The 22,519-nt window shown below is 38.9% G+C and overlaps 1 pseudogene across 1 annotated transcript in view; it reads right to left on the reverse strand.

Annotated features, from left to right (window-relative positions):
• LOC150045774 (ubiquitin-conjugating enzyme E2 L3 pseudogene) overlaps nucleotides 1-22,519 on the reverse strand; it is a 35,949-nt pseudogene that overhangs the window by 4,038 nt on the left and 9,392 nt on the right. Inside the window, exons 4-7 of the transcript XR_016532881.1 lie at nucleotides 20,803-20,975; nucleotides 17,181-17,245; nucleotides 2,986-3,095; nucleotides 1,791-1,854 (exon numbers count right to left, since the gene is read on the reverse strand). The product of XR_016532881.1 is annotated as a ubiquitin-conjugating enzyme E2 L3 pseudogene (transcript). The remainder of the gene's footprint in view (nucleotides 1-1,790; nucleotides 1,855-2,985; nucleotides 3,096-17,180; nucleotides 17,246-20,802; nucleotides 20,976-22,519) is intronic.

A 22,519-nucleotide genomic window follows, 5' to 3' on the forward strand; every position in this document is an offset into this window, starting at 1 on the left:
TGTGTAGCATTCAAAGAACCCTGAGTTCGATTTATCAGTGCCACATACACAGAAAAAGGCAGAAGTGGTACTATGGCTCAAGTGGTAGAGTGCTAGCCTTGAGAAGGCTCAAGAGCAGTGCCTAGGCCCTGAGTGCCCCAGGACTAGCAAGAAAAAATAGTAAAAGAAAAAGAAATAAAGCTGGGTGCCAGTGACTCACACCTGTAATCCTAGTCACTCTGGTGGCTGAGATCCAAGGATTAAGGTTCAAAGCCAGCTCAAGCATAAAACTCTCTGAGATTCTTATCTGCAATTAACCACCAAAAAGCTGGAATTGGTGCTGCAGCTTAAATGGCAGACTGGTAGTCTTAAGCTGAAGAGTTCAGGGATAGTGCCTAGGCCCAGAGTTCAAGCCCCATGATTGACAAAAAGAAGGAGAAGGAGAAGAATAAGAAGAGGAAGAGGAAGAAGAAGGAGAAGGAGGAGGTGGTGGAAGAGAAGGAAGAGAAGGAAATGAAAGGTCATGAGGCTTCAAAAATTCTGCAGGATAAGGTGAAATTGATCCTGTTACAAACACAGGCTGTTTTTCAAAAACTCAGAAAGAATACTTTGAGGATGTATCTCTTCAGAGAGAGTTATAGTAGGTTTTTGCAAAGCCTACAAACTAATGAAATTGTATTACTTTTAAGGATTTGAAGGCCAAATGGTTTGTTTTCTTAATTTTTTTCTCATTTTTAAATGATCTATAACTCATTCTTACTAATGCCCTTTCTCTTTCTTTCTTTCTTTCTTTCTTTCTTTCTTTCTTTCTTTCTTTCTTTTTTTCTGTCTGTCATGGGCATTGAACTCTAAGCCAGGGCTTTGTCCCTTTGTTCTTCAACTCAAGATTAGCACTCTACCACTTGAGCCACAGGCTACTTCCAGTTTTCTGGTGGCTAATTGGAGATAAGAGTCTCCCAGACTTTTGTGCCCAGACTGGCTTTGGACTGTGATCCTCAGATCCCAACCTCCTGAGTAGTTAGGAATAATAAGGCATGAGCCTCTTTACTACACTTTTTATCTTAAGAGATTGTTATCATTCTTAACTTGTCCTCCTTTCTCCTGGTGTTTTTTTGTTTGTTTGTTTTTCTTGGCAGGGGTAGGGGGGTGTAGGGCTTGAACTCTGGGCCTGGGCACGGTTCCTGAGCTCTACCATTTGTGCCACAGCACCAGTACCAGTTTTCTGGTGGGAATTGAAGAGTCTCAAGAACTTTCATGCTCAAGCTGACTTTGAATCATGATCCTCAAATCTCAGCCTCCTGAGTAGCTAGGATTACAGGCATGAATCACCAGTGTCTAGCACCATTCGATTTTTAAAATAAATAATGTGTTTCTAGTTTCAAAGATCCATAGATAAAGAGAAATTTCACCTTAAGATGAAAGAAATTTTTGGTGGATTCAGAGTCTTTAAGACTTTGCATACAAAATAAATGTGAATCACTGTTATGCAGATATGTGATTGTATCTGACTGCTTAAATAATGGTCTCCTCCTAAGATGTCAACTTTCTAATTACCAGAATATGTTCATATGTAATCTTAAAGGTTAAAGAAAATTTACCATTAGAAGCTGGAAACAAAGGAATAGGTTTTACTTTTGGGGTTTCCAGAAACAAAAACGCATAGCGTAGCTTAGAACTTGATTTTCTGCTCAGTAAAATATGTACCCAATTTGTCTTTCCACAACTGTAGCATAATAAATTTGCATTGGCTTCAGCTGCCAAGCTTATGTCAATGTGTTACAGTAGCAATGGAAAATTAATATGCCACCTACAGTGGTGTCAGGCTGTCAAGGTGCAACTGGCATGTCTCTGGTCATGGAGGTGACTCAGGGAACTCTGAAATGGGAAAGAGAGTTTATGATACAGTGATTGGAGAGGTACCAAATTTCCTCTGTTTTTATTACTCAACTGGCAAAAGAAATGCAAGTAATAAAGTATCTCTAGGATCTCCAAAGACCCAACCCAAATATCCAATAATAGTCTCTTTCCCTTCTCTGGCATCTGTAGCAAAGTACTCCCTTCCCAGTACAAGCTGAAAATAGAATGTTTGGTTTATTATTCCAACATGGTTATGAGAAGCCACATTTCTAAGAATGAGTAAGGAAGATAAAAATGAAAAGGACAACAGAAGAACAAATCAATCTCAGGGTCATACTATTACCAGGGAAACTATGTGAATGTCCAAATATCAGACATGGAACCATTTTTTAAGACTGCTCCTCCTTTTTGCATGGAACTTTTTTTCTCTTTTCTTCTATGAAAAGAAGTTGCAGTTGCTCAAGAATGTTTACTTTCATTCCTGAGCGTTACAACACAGGCCACTCTGCCAAAATTTGAAGTAAGTGCAAGGGAAGTTAGTAGATACCCCACCTGTAATGCCTAAGGTTCTAATGTATCTCTCCTCGGGTGAGAGGGAATATGGATCTCTCTGGTCTCACCAACTCCTGTCTGAGGAAGTATAGCAACTTGGGTATGGTCAAGTAAGCAAATGAACTTCTCTTTTTTCATCACTAGTATCCTTTCTGATCTGGACTTAAAGTTGGGGAAATTGACTTCCTTAGAAACATACAAATAGACTTTTTCTCATGCTAACATAAAGCAGTTATTTTCAGCTATGTCAGTAGCAAGAAGTAAACAAAACAAACAAAAAACAGTCCTTGGTTTGTCTTGTGTTTGTCTTTTTCTTTGTTGGGAAAATTCACATGTTGTCATAGATCTCACATTCCTGGCATTTTTCTTTGATTCTTTCCATAAAATTTATGGCATTTGGACAAAGCCCTTTCTCTTGCCCCAAAGCTCTAATCTCAGACAAAATCTTGGTTTTCCAAAGCCAACTGCCCAATCTATAAAGGGAAAGGGCAAAAGAGTATATATTTATCTTATTGATTTCTTTAGTATTTCTTCCTCCTGAGTAAACCTTAATTTATTGTTTAGACAATTCTTGTGCCTTTTTCTAGGTGTACTTACTCTGCTGTAAAAGTCATTCTCATGACCACACTCAGTATCATTGTTTTTATTTTGCAAAAGTCATGACAGTGTCTATCCAAATCAGATCTTTGGCTACATTGTGCAGAGGCCTGTAAAAATAAAACAGGAAAAGCATGACCCCAAACTCCCATGTATATGTTAATTATGGATTATTTTAGCACCAGGTCCACTGGTCAATTGTAAATGTGTGTATGTGTATGTAGTATAATATATAAATGTATACATATGTATGTATATGTAAATATAGATACATACATTATACATACACATATACACATTCATATACACTTGCATTTCAGCCATGGTTGCTTGACCATAAATTTTGAGCCTATGGTGCCAGGTACCCTATGATATGCTTATCATGGTTCATCACATGACCAGGAAGAAATAAATGATTGACTGCTTGATTAACTTAATGATTAAATAACTAGTTAGAACCAAATTCCATTATTCTCTTGATGGACCCTCACTCAGCCATCTCTCCTAAAGTTTCCACCATCTACCAATAATTCCATGGGCTGTTAATGAAGCTTTCTAACAAGACATGGATGTAGTTGTCATTCTAAATCCAAACCACAGCACTATCACGTTAAGAGAGACAGAAACAATCAGAAAAACATCTGCAGAAAGTTACCAAAAATGATAAGAGAAGGGAGAAAGATTCATGAGTGTAGAGGTTATTCATTTCTTGGAGTGTTATGGAACTTCAGGTGAACTAATGTCTTTGAAGTATGACTAGTAGGCCTATGCAATGACATCTTGTCCCCACCATTATCTTAACTCCTTGACAGGTAACAGGAACATTTCATTATAGATGGGATATAGGTCATTCTGAGAACTGCAGATACGTCATGTATTTTTAGACTTTAGGAAATCATTATTCTTTATCCCTGATAGGTAAAATGGTGGGGTTTTGGTAAATCTCTATCCCTGATACCCCACTAGTTAACCTCTAACAAATCCTAACTGCTCCCTCCATTTAGCCAATAACTAGATTATTTTGCTTTTGTAAACATGCTTTGCTAATGCCCATAACATGCAGCATCTGTCTTGATGTGATTTTTGCTTTTATAAGCTTTATGCTAACAGCATTTGGGACTACAGGCTCTTTGGGATGCTAGTCTACTTTCAGTCACTGGCTTTCTAATAAAGACCCCCAATTTGACCTCTTAAAATATGGCTTCTCTGTATCTCACTGATAAAGTTCACATATAACATCTTAAATCCTAGTACACTGTACTCAGCAGCTCCCAAAGAGGCCTAGCCATTACTATAACACAACACCACAACAGCACTACAACAGTGTGGCCTGAGGTAGTACATCAGTAAGACCAAGAAGATCTTCTTCTCTAGAATGGCTACAAGAGAAGCAGCAAGAATTTAGTTCAGAGACTGGGATTGAAATGAAAAGGCCTTGTGGTTTCAGTCACTCAGGTATTTGACTTTGTTCCAAAGACAAACCATAGGGAGCAAAGTCATCTTAAAAAGCAGACACAAAGGCCTCGAGTTTAGCCTAGTGGTAGAGTGCTTGCCTAGCATGCATGAAGATCCAGGTTTGATTCTTTGGTACCACATACATAGAAAAAAGCCAGAAGTGGTGTTAAGGCTCAAGTGTAGAGCTCTAGCCTTGAGAAAGTCCAAGGACAGTGCTCAGACCCTGAGCTCAAGCCCAGGACTGGAAAAAAAATAAGACAAACAAGACACAATTGAGAGTAAATTGAGCTGCTTGTGAGGCCTACAGTACTTTCTACCTAGTGATTATCTAAATGGCTCCCATTTCTTTGCCTATCTTTTGAGTGGAGCCAGAAGCCACTGTCCTGAATGCTACTCTGCCTCTAATAGAGAATGTGTTCAATTCAGAATTTTGGCCAGTGAGATTAACAACTGCCAGCATGATGGCTCAGGAAATGAGAAGAGTCCTCAGGATAGCTGAGTTTAGAGAATTTTAAATTTTCTGTTTAAAATATTACTAAGAAGACCAGAAGATTTTGAAGATGCTTAAAATAATTTGAGGCTACTTATCATATGACAGAATATCAGCAACCATATATGCAAAGACATGCTAGGAAAGTTTCCACCTGTGCTAAGAAGCCCTAGTGTAGCTTCTATTCCTTCCTGTAATATTTTTAGGGTATCTGCTTTTACCTTGCGGTCTTTGATCCATTTGGAATCGACTCTGGTGCATGGTGATATATAAGGCAGCATTTATTTACCATAGCTAAGATATGGAGCCAGTCCAGATGCTCCTCAGTAGATGAGTGGATCAAGATGTGTAATGTCTACACACTGGAGCTCTATGCTTCCATCAGCAAGAATGACATTGCCCCATTTGTAAGGAAATGGAAAGTCCTGGAAAAAAATTATATTAAGTGAAGTAAGCCAGACCCAAAGAAAAGTAAGTTGCATTGTTTTCCTCATTTGTAAAAACTAGAATGTGTCTATGATATTCTTAACAGGGGATCTCAGTAATCCAATGGTTAGTGTACAGAACCATATATAATGAAGTGCATCAACATGAATTCCAAGACATGGGAAAAAGAGGCTCTTATTATGACCTGGATGTAGGGTTTTTTTCTGTACTTTGTGTCTTATATATAAGATTACTCAGTATGTAGGAGGGAAAGGGAACCACAGAAACAGCAGGACAAAGGATGAACTAATGCAACATTGATACTCACTTGACACTATGTTGGATATGAACAGATTGTGGGGAGGGAAATAAGATGGGGCAAGCAGGAGAAAATGAGGGATGAGGTAACAGTGTTCAAAAGCAAATGTACTCATTACCTTATTTATGTAACTGTAGCCCCCCATGCTCATCACCTTTTCATTAAAAATTTTTAAAAGAAAGAGAAGATTTATCAATAAGTATATTATATGCAGGGTAAACTGCCTCACAAACAAGAAATGCCTTATTATCTTAATGGAAACAACCAAAACCTTAGGAGATTGCCTAATAAACACTTTTATCCTACACTGTCCCAATAGTAAAATAATAACTTTTCTGGAAGTCTTCCAGAGACTAAGGTTGAGCTAATGGTCAATGAGGACATACTGCAACTTGAGACTGTCCTACCCATGCAAACTTTTCTCATTCCTGGCCTTAAATTTTCCCAGTTTGACCTGAAACCAATGTCTATATGCTGAAAGTTAAAGATATATGGAAGGCTGTCTTCCCATAGATGTTATGCAATAAATTTCTTTTTTCTGCACTTAACTATATTTCTTTATTTGGCATATGTAGGAAAGTGGCCTGATATAATATGAAAATCAAGGACTTTGGAACTGAGATCTGAAAATCCAATTTTAAGTTTCAACTATACTGAGATGAAAATTTGGTGCTTCAAACCTTTCAATACCCACTCTTTATTATTTCCTATTATGGGAACTCAAGGCCTAGGAGTTGTCCCTAAGCTTTTTTGCTCAAGGCTAGTACTCTACCACTTTAAGTCACAGCACCATTTCCCAGTTTTCTGGTGATTAATTGGAGATAAGAATCTCCATGGACTTTCCACCCCTGGCTGGCTTCCTATCATGATCCTCAGATCTCAGCCTCAGCAGTAGTGGCCTGGGACACTGCCATCTAGCTTGGTACCCACTATTATCTAGAGAATGCAATCCAAACTCACAGATGTGGTCCTCTGCAGGAGTCACATCTCCCTCTGTCCTCACTTACCTCCAAATCACTGTTTCTTTTATGCTGTAGATCTGCTTGTTGTTACTCAGACTTACTGCTGCCCTGGCGTGCCATGTGAGTTCCCAAATTTGTCTCTGTGCACAAACATTTAGCTGCTCTAATTTACTGGTTAACCTGAGGTAGTTTTACCCCATGTTTTTGCCTTTAAAATTAAACGTTTTATTCATGTGAGGAATTGAAAAGGTTTTTCATACACAGAACACTGGACATTAGATATCAGTGCCTCTGTGCCTTGACAGTCCATTCACCTGGACTGATTTCTGGTCTGGGTGAATAAGACAAAAGCCATATGGTCTAATCTATACTTGGACTTAAGAACAATTTTGACTGGTTCTGGAAAATTGATCTAGAGTATCCATGTCATCAATCATAAAATGGGAATAATAATTCTTGTATCATGATGCCATGTATGAATAAAGTGAAAACATATCAAAATACTTAACGAAGAGTTTGGTTCATTCAAAACTTAGTAAATATTAACAGTTCTTGTTTGTTGTTACTGTTGATGTTTTTTTCAATAGTATTGAAGACTCAGATCAGCTTCCTTTTCTATCTAGGACCTGTTTTCTTATTGTAGCAGTCATATTCCTTTTTCTGTGCTGAGGGCACCCTCTAGTGGTTCTTCATCACAAGCTTTGGAAATGATGCTACTACCAGGACAGACATTTTTCCATTTGGCACATTTAAAAGTACATCATATTTATACACTGTATGTTCTAATGAACTAAATTGAATAAATAAGGAAATTACTTTTACACAAAGAAGTAATGGGAAGACATATGAAATTTCAAGAACGGTAATAATAAATAGACTTTGATTCTATTGATAGGATATTAATGGGAATACACACGCACACACACACACACACACACACACAACTTTAAGTATTTGTTCTGAAAGTACTCTAATCGTCTCAGATGTTTTTGAATATAGATCACTGATAAAAGTCACTATGTCATCTTTTCAAGGCAAATACACAACAGCATTTATAATGAAACATCTTCAATGCATTCACTTGGTGAATGGTCTGCTTATGCCTTTTTGGGGGATCTTCACCCATGGAAAGGCCTCAGAACCAAAGTATCTTGGCTTCTGGAAAAGTTGCTGTTTGGTGATATTAAAGATGGTGTACATGGAATAGCTCACAGCCAAACCCCCGATGAGTAAGTAGCCTACTGGATACCCCCAAATATTTTGAGAAAGCAGAGCTAGTGGTGAGCTACAGAACTTAACCCAGACCCCTCTCACTCCCACCCAAGAAGGATTGACAAGCCTTCGGGGGGACATGGAACTCAGAATCCTGTCCCTCCCCCAGCAGCTCCCTACCTCAGGCCCTTGAGAATGGAGACTGTCAAGCAATTGCTAATACCCAGCACCCCAACAGCAGTTAGAGGGTGTCCCTGCTTGCACTTGCCCAACATCCCCCTCCCACAGGCCACTGAAACTGGAGACTGAGGGGTGCTAAGACCCAACATCCCAACAGCAAATGGGGCTGTGTGTGTTTGCGTGCATCTGAGTGAGCCAAAGACTTGTGAGGGGCCTTCCTGCTGGGAGCCTCTGGCAAGCCAGCACCAGGGAGGCCTCCTAACTGAGACATAAAAGGACACACAGCCCAAAACAGTCCTGTACTTCCAGTGGAAATAAGGGGTGTGCTCTGCCCTAGGACAGAAAAACATAAAGACCAGGGATAGCAACCCCAAAACACAGCAGGGAACTGGAGGACAGACCAGCAAGAGTGGAGCTGCACTCTGAGAACTGGAAAGGCGCTGCTCCGCCCTACTGTGGAAACCCCCAGATCTGCATGTCCTGAGCTGGGCCTGGCCTCTGGGAACAGGATGGGGAAACCAGCACCAGTTGGGCTAGCTTAGACCTAGGTGTGCAATTGCACTTAGCCTTTGGGAACTTGTAGGTACATCAACAAAGGCTACATGCTCTGACCCAGAATCTGGAATACACTCCACCGCACTACAGTTGGTTTAAGTCCAGAGCATGGGCACAGCCAGGAACTATGTGTCTCCACTGGGAACCAAGTGGGCGTGTCAACAATAGCCACTCACTCCTATTGGGAATTGAGAACATGCCCACCTAAGGGCAGAAAAAAACAAAAGAGAGCACCTACAGTTGGGCCCTTCTGCTGATCACCAGGTGTACAAGGTAACCACAGCTATGCTGCTCAGCTAAGATCCAAGCACACATTTAAAAAGCAAGTTCCTCCTGGCAAGGTGGCTCAAGCCTATAATCCTAGATACTCAGGAGGCTGAGATATGAGGATCAAGGTTCAAAGTCAGTCCAGGCACAAAAGAACATGAGACTCCCATCTCCAATTAACCTCTAGAAAATGGGAAGTGGGGCTTGGCTCAAGGGTAGGGTGGTAGCCTTGAGCTGAAAGAGCTCAGGGATAGTGCCCAGGCTCAGGTGTAGGGCAGTACTCTTCAACTGAAGAGCTCAGAGTGTGTGCCCATGACCCCCCCTCCCCGCGGGGCGGGGGGAACACAAGTGCTATTCATCATTGGGAACAAGCGGGCATGCCAACAACAGCTATCCAACCTTAACCGAGGAATCAGCTGTGTTCCCCATCAATAGAACCAAAGGTACAAGTCAACAGCCAGTCCTTGCTGCTGAAAACCTGGTGGACAAGCCCCAACAGCAGCTCTATCTACTTAATTCCCAAATACTCACACAGATAACTGTAAGCCACTACGGGAAATCAGCTATACACTCCTCCTGACCCCAGAAACACCAAAAGTGCAAATCCATACCTGGACCTGTTGTACCCGAACTCTTAGGACTCCGAAAGAACCGCCAGAGGCCGAGGCCAAAGCAAAGGGGCAAGGGTCGTTTATTACGAGTTTGAACCTGGACCTCCGTGAACTTGTTGCCAGTGACTCTGAGAGGTCCAGAGCAAAGATTTTACACAGCTTTTATAATCATGTACAAACAAGTTACACCTACAGGCTCATGACTGGATAATATTTAGTTTGACATTTAGTTTGATTCATAAGTATACTTCTGATTGTTTTAGGTGTAGGTGACTAACTGTTGGGTCCTGGTGACCGCTGGACCCTGTAAACAGGCTAGTTACTGGAATTTATGTACATTAATTGTGTTCCTGGAATAGATGTTTACCATGACCACTGGACCCTAAAGTTTTTACTTCCCAGAACAAGGTGGGAACAAGGTGGGCCTAGAGGGGTTTCTTAGCTTGTCCATTCCTCCTTCAGACCCTCCCACCTGAAATCAGCAACGAAATTAATTGGGCTGAGGACCACATATATTCATTCACAGATACCCAGATAGAACCACCAGCCCCAAACCAAGTATAGACTGCCACCTATTGACCACAGAGCAAACCTACAACAAGCCCTGAACGCCCAATGCAGAAACCAGAGACAAAAAAATGAAATTTATAAATAATCAAAGTCCCTTAGAAATCCCAAAAAGAAACAAGAGTGAAGGGATGAGAGATAATTCACCATCCAAAGAAATGACACCTGAAGAAATGCAAGACATGCAAGATGATTGTGGACATGACTAAGGAAATTAAAGCAGAACTCCAAAAACAATTTCAGAAATATAAGCAGGAAATTACCAAGGAGTTTTTCAATTTTAAAAGAGCAGTGGAGACAAAAATAAACAAAGTTTATACTTCCTTGCACACATGATGGGCTCAATGTCCACAATGCAAACTAAAATGGAAGCACTAAGCAACAGATTGACTGAGATGAAGAACAGGATATCAGGAATGAAAGATAAAACATACGAGCTAGAACAGAGAACCATAAATCTGGAGAAATCATTCAGAATTCAACAAAGAGAAGTCCAAGAATTGTCAGACCCATCCAAGAAATCTAATCTTCGTATACTAGGAATTGATGAAGGGGAGGAGTTTCAAACAAAGGTAATGCAACACTTTTTCATCGAGATTATAGAAGAAAACTTCCCTAATCTCAAAAGGGAAAATCTCACTCACAATACTCATGCCTTCAGAACACTGAATAAGCAAGGAACTCTTCCAGACACATCATAGTAAAAACATTAGACTTAAAGAGAGCTGATATTTAATGTTGCAAAAAAAACCCACAAAGAAAGAACTATACTACAATGGAAAGAAATTAGAATCACTGTAGGCCTCTCCTTGCAAACCCTAAATGCAAGAAAAGCTTGGAAAAATATAATTCGTGCCCTGAAGACCAACAACTGCCAACCCAGACTAATATATACGATAAAACTAGCATTTATATTGAGGGAGAAATAAGAATATTTCATTCCATTGACAAGCTATATGTCATTATGTGCTCTATGCACATAAACCACCATAAAATATTAAATAATCAAGAACAAAGAGCAGAAAATCAAGAATTCCCATCAAGGAGCTATCACCTATAAATCAGTAAGCACAAAGGGGAAAAAAAGAGAGAGAAACACAGAAGGAAAAAGAATGACAAAGGATGCTAATCACTTCTCCATAATTTCCCTAAATGTGAATGGGATGAACAATCAGACTGACTTAGGAAACAAGACCCATCACTATGGAATTCTACAAGAATTTTAAAGATGAGTTAGTACCTATACTCTTGAAACTCTTCCGAGAAATAGAAGCAGAGGGATCGATCCCAAACTCATTTTATGCAGCCAATATTATACTCATCCCCAAACCAGGGAAAGACCCAACCAAAAAAGAGAACTACAGACCATTCTCTCTAATGAAGACACAAAACTCAATAAAATACTAGCTAACAGAATCCAGAAACAAATTAAAAGAATTATAGACTACGATCAAGTAGGTTTCATCCCACAGATGCAAGGCTGGGTTAACATTCACAAATAAATTAATGCAATACATCATATCAATAGAACTAAGGTAAAGAATCATGATAGGCCGGGAGTTTGGTCTAGTGATAGAGTGCTTTCCAAGCATGCATGAAGACTTGGGTTTGATTCCTTGGTACCACATACATAGAAAAAAAGCTGAAAGTGGTGCTGAGGCTCAAATGGTAGAACTCTAGCCTTGAGAAAGTCCAAGGACAGTGCTCAGGCCCTGAGCCAAGCCCAGGACTGGCAAAAAAAATCATATGATAATTTCTCCTGATGCCAAGAAAACATTTAACAAAATACAGTATCCTTTTAGGTTGAAAGCACTAGAAAAAATAGGAATAGGAGGTACATTCCTGAAAATAATTAGAGCCATTTATGACAAACCTACAGCCAGTATTATACTAAATGGAGAAAGACCAGAACTATTAACCTTAAAATTAGGAACAAGTCAGGGATGCCCACTCTCTCCACTTCTCTTCAGTACAGTGCTGGAGCAATAAGGCAAGAGAAGGACACCAAAGGGATTCACATAGGGAAACAAGAAATTAAACTATCCCTATTCACAGATGACATGATCCTATCCCTGAACAATCCAATAAACTCCACTATCAAACTCCTAGAACTAATAAAGTACTTCAGCAAGGTGGCAGGATACAAAATCAAACTGCAAAAGCCAGTAGCTTTTCTGTATGCCAACAATACACAAACAGAAGGAGAAATCAATAAAATGATCCCATTTGCAATAGCTCCCCAAAGAATAAAATATTTAGGAATTAACCTAACTAAAGATGTAAAGGAATTATTAATGAAAACTATATAAGCACATAAAGAAAGAAATTAAAGAAGATACTGGGAAAGGGAAAGACATCCCATGCTCATGGATAGGGAGAACCAACATAGTGAAAATGGACATACTGCCAAAATTGATATACAATTTCAAAGCAATCACCATCAAAATCCCAGAGAGATTCTTTACTGAAATCGAAGGTGTAATCCAAAGATTCATGTGGAACAAAAGACCTAAATGAGCTAAAGCAATTCTAAGCAAAAAGAGCAATGTAGGTGGTATTACAACACCAGACTTCAAATTCTACTATAGAACCAAAATAACAAAAACATCATGGTATTGGCACAAAAATAGTCCAGAAGTTCAATGGGACAAAAATAAAACCACATACTATAGTCAACTTATATTGGACAAAGGAGCCCAAGATATACAGTGAAATAAACACAGCCTATTGAATTATTGGTGCTGGCAAAACTAGGCAGCCATATGTAGAAAACTAAAGATTGATCCCAGTCTAACTCCATGCACAAGCATTAACTCAAAATGAATCAAAGACCTCAGCATCAGACCTGAAACCCTGAAACTGATACATGATAATGTATGTAGGAGGAGACCCTATAACTCATAGGCACAGGCATCACCTTTCTGAACAGAGTCCCAGGGTCACGACAGATTGGAGAGTGATTCGACAAAGGGAACTACCTAAAAATAAAAATTTCTGCTCAGACAAAGGCATAGCTTCTAAAGTAGAAAGATGGCCAACCAACTGGGAAAACATATTTACCAATAATACATCAGACACATGGTTAATATCCAGTATCTAAAGGGAACTGAAGAAATTAATCCCCCCAAACACAACAAACCAGTCACTAAATGGACAAGGGAACTAAAGAGACTCATCAAAGAAGAGGTTAAAATGGCAAAAAAAAATGAGAAAATGCTCATCATCCATTGTCATAAAGGAAATGAAAAAAAAAACAAACCCTAAGATAACACCTTACCTCAATTAGAATGGCCAATATTCTGAACTCAGACAATGACAATTGCTGGCAGGAATGTAGAGGAAGAGGAACCCTACTGCACTGCTGGTGGGAATGTAAGCTAGTATAGCCACTCTGGAAGGCAGTTTAGAGGTTTCTTTAACCCAGGATATCATAACCCAGGATATGATAAGGACACCTGCTCAGTCATGTTCATCTCTGCACTAGTTACAATAGCCAATTGATGGAAACAGCTCAGATGCACCACTACAGATGAATGGATACAAAAAGAATGCGACTTTACACACTCATATATATATATATGTTCTACATAGCCACCAGACAGTTGCTTATTTGAAAGTTCCTAAACTATTTTGACACTTTCAAAAAAACCTAGATTTTAAAAATAAAATGGATGATTAAACCTATATTGATTTATTGTTTAGGTTTCTTTGTCCAGGTTTCAGACTAATCTTAAAGATCATCTTAAAGCCACCTCTATCAGAGGACTTACATTTAATAAAATTAATAATTAAGTTTTAGGGTAAGATATATATGTATATGCTATATATATTATATACTAGTCTCTTATATGTGGAAGTTAGATATATTTTAAAAGGATAGCCATGAACAGTTTTAACATCTTTAATAATATGTAGGCAGGATTTAGAAATTTAGAGATGGCTTAAGACCACCAGCATGAGCAAAAAGTAAGACATTGTCTCAACAATCAGCCAGTCATGGTGTAAATATATATACACATGTGTATATATATTTAACTAAATACTTATAGTAGTTCTCTTTATATTCAGCATTGTCATGATTTATCCATATAAGGTTATTCATTCCCTTAAAAGTCAAAACACACATAAATATGTACTGCTTCATTAATCCAAGTAACAAATCACTACAAAGGAAAGTACCAAGACTGTCAAATTCTCCCCTGATCTGCAGGTATTCTTTATGAAATAATACAATTTGATCTACATGACTAAAGTGCCCTTAGAATAGTAAAAAAAAAAGGGGGGGGGTTCGGAATTTGGACTGGTGGTAGAGTGCTTGTCTAGCATTCACAAAGACCTGGGTTCAATTCATCAGTACCACACAGCACCAGAAGTGGTGCTGTGGCTCAAGTAATAGAGTTCTAGCCTTGAGAAAGCCCCAAAACAGTGCTCAGACCCTGAGTTCAAGCCCTAGGACTGGAAAAAAAACATATAAAAAATCAAATTAGGCTGTGCATGTTTGTGTGAATTAGTGTGTCTGTGTCTGAGTTTGTGTATGTGTGATTATATGCAATGATTTTCCTTCTTAGAAAAATTTGTATGAATTGGAAAGTTACTACAGTAGCCTGTTCATACCTTAGCTCATGTGAGGTAAATGTTTCACTTTCACTACAGGTAAAAAAGCAGTCATTTTCCCGAATTAAACCAAAAGAACTCAAAACAAACAAACAATCCCCCAAACAAATAAAAACATAATGCATCCTCCCCACCCTATTTCTGTTGTCTACAGTGGAGATATTGACCTTACAAACTTGTTGCAAGCATCAAATAAGCCAATGTCTCTACATATACTGTGAAATATATGACTTGTACTGTTTGGTGCTGGGAATTTTACTATTATTTCATTTAGTGAACACAGAAAAGTGAGTAATGTAGGAAATACTTATGAGAAAATTCCTTTTCTTTACCCTTCCCAAAATAAAAGAATAAAAACCATGTAAGAGTCGGGTACCTTTGGTTCAGGCCTATAATCCTAGCTACTGAGGAGGCTGAAATCTGAGGATTGCAGTATGTCAAAGAAAGAAGTTCCCATAACTGCAGTACTCACAGATTGCTTAACAGAGATTCAAACGCAATCTTTTTTTTTTTTAATTATCAGGGTAATGTATAGAGGGATTACATTTGTCAGTAAGTGGGTGTATTACTTCTTCAACATTGATACCCCTTCTCATGATTTTGCCCCTGAATAGAAGCATTTGAATTATTTCACTAGATGCTTTATTTTGCTAGTTGTGGGGCTAGAACTCCAGGCCTGGGCACTGTCTTTGGGTTCTTTTGCTCACAGGTGGCATTCTACTAAAATGAGCCACACCTTTACTTCCTGTTTTCTGATGAGATAAGAGTTCACCCATTTTTCTGCTTTTGCTTGCTTTGGCCCTTCTGAGTAGCTAGGATTACAGGCACGAGCCACCAGCACCCAACTTAGACTTTATTTTTGATGTGTTGACAAATAAGAGAGATACTTGACTTGCTCAGATAATTTTCTTTCTTTCAGAAAATTTCCCCACATTCCATTGCTAAGTGAACCAATGTGGTCATTTTTGTGTTACTATTTAATACCCCAGAGCAACTTGCTACCCAGATGTTAGAAAGTAGTATTTTCTATCATGTTTATGCATTTTAATTCGGATTTTAAAACTACACCCCAGAAATTAAATTCTTGCGTTGCATGAAAACAACAAGAAGTGTGAGAGTAAAGTCATCTGTAGGCATTATGAGAAACATTTGTAATAGCATTAGTGATAATTATCAGTTACAGTGGGTGTCTATAATGTTCTTAATTGCAGCTGAAATAGAAGCCTTCAAAAGGAAATTCAGGGCCAGGAGTGTGGCCTACTAGCAGAGCACTTGCCTCACATGCACGAAGCCCTGGGTTGGATTCCTTGGTACCATACACACAGAAAAGGCCAGAAGTGGCACTGTGGCTCAAGTGATAGAGTGCTTGTTGGAGCAAAAGGGGCTCAGGAACAGTAACCTGGCCCTAGGACTGGCAAAAAAAAAAAAAAAGATTTTCAATCAAACCATCAAAACTATGTAGAAAACGTGAAAAGGCACAGCTATGAGTTAAAGAAAATGCTATCTTTACCAAGCAAGCTGCAGGTGGAGGGAGGTAGGGGAGGAAGGAGAAAGATAAGCCAGCCAATTATCAGTAGTTCATTCCTGTAATCACTGCTATGCAGGAGGCTGAGATAACAAATCCTTCCCTTGAAAATCAAAACAAGCAGAAAATTCCTAAAAAGTCCATCTTTTGTTAACCAGGAAAAAACCAGGTTGCAGGCAAAAATCAGCAAGAAAAGCAAGAAACCAAGCAAGCTTGAGACTCAAATCCCAGAACTGGGGGAAAAATACATACAATCTCCACACTCATGTTCCTCAATACACACATGAGCTCAGAATAAACTTGCATTTCAGTGTGTGCTTCATATTAAGGTAATAAGCAGGTTGCATGACCCTATGTGAAATAGAAAGCTCATTTATTATAGTCAAAGTATTCATAACTAGTAGTCTAGCTCTCAGAAAAAGCTAAATTATTCCTAACACAAAAATCATTTTTCCTAGATTTGTAAAGGGAAAATCATATAACAATCTCAATAAGACACCATAATTTTGCAACAACAAAATAGGTTAAGATGAATAAAACTGAGATCCATTATTAGAGGATGATAGCATCACTTCAAAGGCTAATTCAGTAAAACCAGGACTGTAGAATAGGCAACATATGATCATCCTGATAATCTGTATCCACAAGTTCATAAAAAAAAATAACTAATAATAGCTGGGTTAATTGGCTCACGAATGTAATCCAGCTACTCAGGAGGCTGAGGTCTGAGGATCTTGGTGAAAAGCCAGCCCTAACACTAAAATTTCTGTGAGACTCATATCTCCAATTACTCACCAGAAAACAAGAAGTGGCATTGTGGCTCAAGGAGTAGGGTGGTAGCCTTGAGCTCAGAGAAAACACCCAGCCTCAGAGTTCAAGTCCTACAACTGACTAAACAAACAAAAAACTGGTAGAGTATATGTCTTTCAGGTAAATCATACATTAAAATTAATACTGCTGGGACAATGTTAATGACCATACTTGCATGGGAAAATTCTTGTAGAGTACCTACTGAAATTACTGATGTAGTAGTAACTGAGGGTCTTGGAATTACTTAGCCACACAGTCTGTATCATCCTGTGAAAAACAGAGCATCTGATTAAACTTGGCCTAGAGAAAGAAACATCTTTTTTTTTAAAAAAAAAAAAGAATTGAGATTAAGTAGTTATGTATATTTTACAGCACTGAGGCAGTAATACTTAGATAATATCACAATCACTTTTACTTTCACAATACTAAGCATCATTGTTCTAGTCTACAAAATTTATAACAGTTGAAATATACAAACAAAACTAGTTTAACACAGAACAAAAGGTTAAACTCTTTGAACATCGACAATAAAAACATTTCTTCCAGATCGGGTGTTATGTACATTTCTTCTTTATTTGGGTATCAGTTCCCTCTTTCTCTCTCATTCTCTCTGTCTCATCATTGCCTTGCATTGTTTGGTTTCTTTTCATCAATGTCTGGTGCCACTGATGGGTCCTACATTTTACCACCTGCTTACCACTGATTCTGTGTCCTTCTCCCATTATCCCTTAGGTGTGTTCATGTATATTACATATATAAAGTACCAAAATACCCAGGGACCTCTAATAAGAAGACAAATTAAAGAGGGCTCATTTGTTTCTTTTCTTTAGGGTTCTTTAAGGCTTGGGTCTTACCCTTTGGTGCTTTTCTTCTGTGACTATCTTCTTTTGGTTTCATTAGGTATGGACATCTTAGGTCCTGTTTAATTTGTTTTGTCCTATCAAATTTTAGACCTAGCACCTGCTTGTCAGGGAGACAATGCCCCATTTGTCTCTTTGGTCTTGGCTCACTCCACATGATTTGCTCTAATTTCATCCATTTTTCAGTGAGTGCCATTATTTTAACTTGTCGGTTGGCTATATAAAATTCCATTGTATATAGGTACCACTTTTAAAAATCTATCTATCTATAGTGGGGCATCTGGCAGTGATGTCCTTACATTGTGGGCCATGTTGCTCAGAGTAGATGCCTATTAGTAGTATAACTGGGTTGTAGGGAAGGTGTATATTTAGGGTTGTTTTTTTTTTGCCAGTCCAGGGACTTGAACTCAGGGCCTGGTTACTATCCTTGGACACTTTTTTCTCAAGACTATGCCACTTGAGCCATAGCTTGAGCCACAGCACCACTTCTGGCTTTTTTGTGTATGTGGTACTGAAGAATCGAACCCAGGTGCATGCTAGTCAAGCACTCCACCACTAGGCTATGCTCCCAGCCTCATATGTTTAGTTTTTTTGAGGAAACCTCCAGACTCTTTCCACAGTGATTGTGCTAGTTTACATTTCCACCAGCAGTGCAATAGGGTTCATCTTTTTCCACATCCTTGTTGGCATCTGCTGTTGTCTGAGTTCAGAATATTGGCCATTCTGATTTGGGTAAGGTGGTATCTTAGGGTTATTTTCATTTGCATTTCCTTTATGGATGATGAGCATTTCTTCATATGTTTCTTTGCCATCTTTACAAGGAAGGACCACTTTATATCTACTCAGTGATATGGCAGACACACTAGTTCCATCACCAACAGAATCTATCCATCTCATATGGTTAGTACTTCATCCTAACACTCTGAGAACAATGCAGTCAATGTTATTCATTCAAAATAAATTTAAGGGCTGGGAATGTGCCTTGCTGGTAATATGCTTGCCTAGCATGCATGAAGCCCTGGGTTTGAATCCTCAGTACCAAATACAGAGAAAAAGGCAGAAGGGGATTTGTGTTGAAGTGGTAGAGTGTTAGCCTTGAGAAAAAGGAGCTCAAGGATAGTATCCAGGCCCTGAATTCAAGCCCCAGTCTTGGAACCAATAAATAATAATAATAATAACAACAATATGTTTAAATATATTTATCAGGAGCCAGACGTTTATAAGAATTGTTCTGTTGTGAGGTAATGCACCTTCTATCTGGTGAATATAATGCAACCCTTCTATTAATTACAATAAAAATTTTAAAAACTTAAAAAGAAAGAGTTGTTCTGCCTCAAACACAAACTCAACTGCTCTACCCTTAAAAAAATCAATATCTGGGCTGGAAATGTGTCTTAGTGGTAGAGTGCTTTCCTTGCATGAGTGAACCCCTATGTTTGATTCCTCAGTACCATATAAACAGAAAAGGCCAGAAGCTATGGCTTAAGTAGTAGAGAGCTAGACTTGAGAACAACGAAGCCCAAGGATAATGCCCAAGCCCTGAGTTCAAGCCCCAGAACTGGTAAAAATGTCCATTTCTCTCTCTGTGTATCTCTGTCAAATTGTGTAATAAATGGGATACTATAATATACTTGGTTGCAGTGTACCACTGCTGCTTGAAAGAGGCATATCTCTATTTCTGATTCAGAATTTTTTTGGTAATTACTTGGAGATAAGAGTCTCTTGGAGGGGCCAGGAGCATGGTCTAGTGGTAGAGTGCTTGTCTAGAATGCACAAAACCATGGGTTCAATTCCTTGGTGCCACATACATAGAAAAATCCAGGAGTGGTGCTGTGGCTCAAGTGGTAGAGCATCAGCTTGAGGACAGTGTCCAGGCCTTTGAGTTCAAGCTCTAGGACTGACCAAAAAAAAAATACCTCTTGGATTTTTCTGCTTAGGCTACATTCAAAGCTCAATCCTCATGGCAGAGTAATCTATATATTTTACAGATTCCACCATCAATTTGAATCCAGGACATCAGGCCATGATATCAGGCCTGTGATATCTGTTACCATTCTCTCTTGAATCCTTTCTTTCTTTGTGATATTTCAGTGAAGGCATTTGCTCATATAAACACTCTGTGATGTTTACACAAGCTACACTGCAAAAATCTTCAAAAGCACATCCTGACTCAAAGTCTTGAATGAAGAAACCTTCACAATTCTCTTTTCTATTTAAACACACATTAATTGTAAACAAAATTCACTTCCTGTCTATCAAAACAGAATTTAATGCTAACTGCCTATAACAATGAAGATGGGGACAAATCTATGTCTCTTTTAACAACTATTTTGCACTCAACTTTTGTGAGAAATTGGTTCTAGTTTTGTTAATTTTCATTTTTGTGTGAGATTGCCCAATGTGTTTCTGTGCCTGGTTATTACACTGATTGTAGTATCTTCCATGGCCCTTCATGAGATTGTACATGACAAAATTCTGACCACAAAGAAATGTATGTGTTTTTGGATATGTGCAATGAAAACATGAAACATATTTGTTAACTGGGGTGAAGTAATTCTCTGAGGGCCTGTTGGGGCCTGATCGCCATCTCTGGGGCCTGTTCACCATTCTGGCTCAGTGGCTATTAAAGGGCTTTGGCCAGGTGTTCCTTGCATACCTCTCCTGAGGTATTTCTGCGTTCATGACTCAACTGAACCCCCTAGGGTAGGTCCTCATCCCGCGAGTTTTCCTGCAATGGTCCCGCCCAGTATTGGAAAGTTTGCCCTAACCCTTAGTGATAGCACCTTGGCCTTTTTTTCTAGTGGTTCATTTCCCAGTTCCCACCTCTTCTTTCCCCACAGTATATAACTATGTGCTTGATGCAATAAACCTGAGATCTGCTGCGCTTTCATGGCTGACACAGCTCCTGGCTCAGTGTTGTTTTCTCCCCGGTAATTGGGGGAGGGCTAGGTTATCCATACTTGCCATCTCACTCAGCTCCGTAGAAATTCAGGCTGGCCCTGGGTGTCCCTCTCATACTGGTGTTGCTGGAGAGTAACAAGGACCGGCATTCCAGCAGCCAAGGTTCTGTGATGCTGTCTGCATCTCAGGGTCACTCTGGCCCAGCCTGGCACACTGGTGTTTTATTATAAATCACTCTGCAGAACATAATAAACTAAGAGTGAACCAATCACAAGTGATTCAAGACAAGCACTGAAGTCATTTTGGGGTTATACATCCAAAGCCAAATGCTTAAAATTCTTCTTCATTTACTCACCAAACAAATCAGAAGTGGAACTGTGATTCAAGTGGTAGAGAATTAGCCTTGAGCAAAGATGCTTACGGACAATGCCTAGGCTCTGAGCTAAAGCAGCAAGACTTGTACTCACACACAAAGAAAATGTGTCCATCTATGTCCTCTGTTTCATAAACTAACTTGTGTAGAAAAGGTGATTATATAGAGTTTACTGCTGGACATATTTTGTAATAAACAAGGAGTGGTAGCTTCAAGTAGATCCTCCATTCAAAAAATGATTTGCAAATAGTGAGTTACTTGTGTTATAATGCACGGACCACACATACAATGGGAGACTATTGGGAAGCAGTAGAAAAATTAATGTTCTCTTTTTTTATTGTTGGGATAATGTATAAAGGGGTTACAGTTAGCATTCATCAGGTAGCAGTGCATTACTTCTCACACATTGATACCTCTTCTAGTGTTTTTATCCCCATTTTCTTCCCCCTACCCCCTCCTAATCATCTTGTTTCCCCTTTCCCTTTCCTATTTCAAATAAACAAATAAATGCATATACAGTATACCAGGTAACAAAGTCAGATACAGTAACAATTTGAGATCAACCATGAAGTCAAAAAAGAGAAGAGAAATAATACGTATATTAACAACAATCACACATGATAAAGCTCTTGTTTCCATATCCTAGCTCTTTTCTGTGGCTCAAATCATGACAATCTTTTCCCATCTTATTACTCCCCAAACCACATTGGAGATTATCTGTCTCCACATTGCTACATTCATAAGGCTTCTATCCTCTATGGATTCCCTGGTGCAAACTGAGTTTTTCTCCAGGTGAAATTTTCCATACTCATGACATTCCCTAGGGTTTCTCACATGTGTGAATTCTCTTATGCCCATTGAGCTATGAATTCCAGGCAAAAGACTTTCCATATTTGTTGCATTCATGTTTCTCACCTGTATGAATTCGCTTATGACTATTGAGGAGTGAACTCTGGGTGAAGCACTTTCCACATTCTTTACATTCATAAGGTTTGTTACATGTGTGAATTAGCTTATGACTCCCGAGATGCAACCTTTGGGTGAAGGATTTTCCACACTCTTAACATTCATAAGGTTTTTCTTCTGCGTGTGTTCTCTGATGTAAAGTTAAGTATGGCTTATGTCTGAAAGACTTTCAACATCTGTTGCATTTATAAGCTTCCTCTCCTGTGTGTGTTCTGTAATGAAGATGCAAGGGGGTCTTAGAGGTGAAAGACTTTCCAAATTTGTTACATTCATAAGGTTTCTCTCCTGTGTGTGTTTTATGATGAACATGAGGGTGTGAGTTACAGGTTAAAAATCCATAAGGTTTCTCTCCACTGTGTGTTCTCTGATGTAAAGTTAGGTATGACTTCTGTCTGAAAGACTTTTAACATCTGTTGCATTCATAAGGTTTCTCTTCTGTGT

This window comes from Megascapheus bottae, chromosome 27 (genome assembly GCF_031878675.1).
Source record: "Megascapheus bottae isolate mThoBot1 chromosome 27, mThoBot2.hap1, whole genome shotgun sequence".
NCBI classification, from domain to species: Eukaryota; Metazoa; Chordata; class Mammalia; order Rodentia; family Geomyidae; genus Megascapheus; species Megascapheus bottae.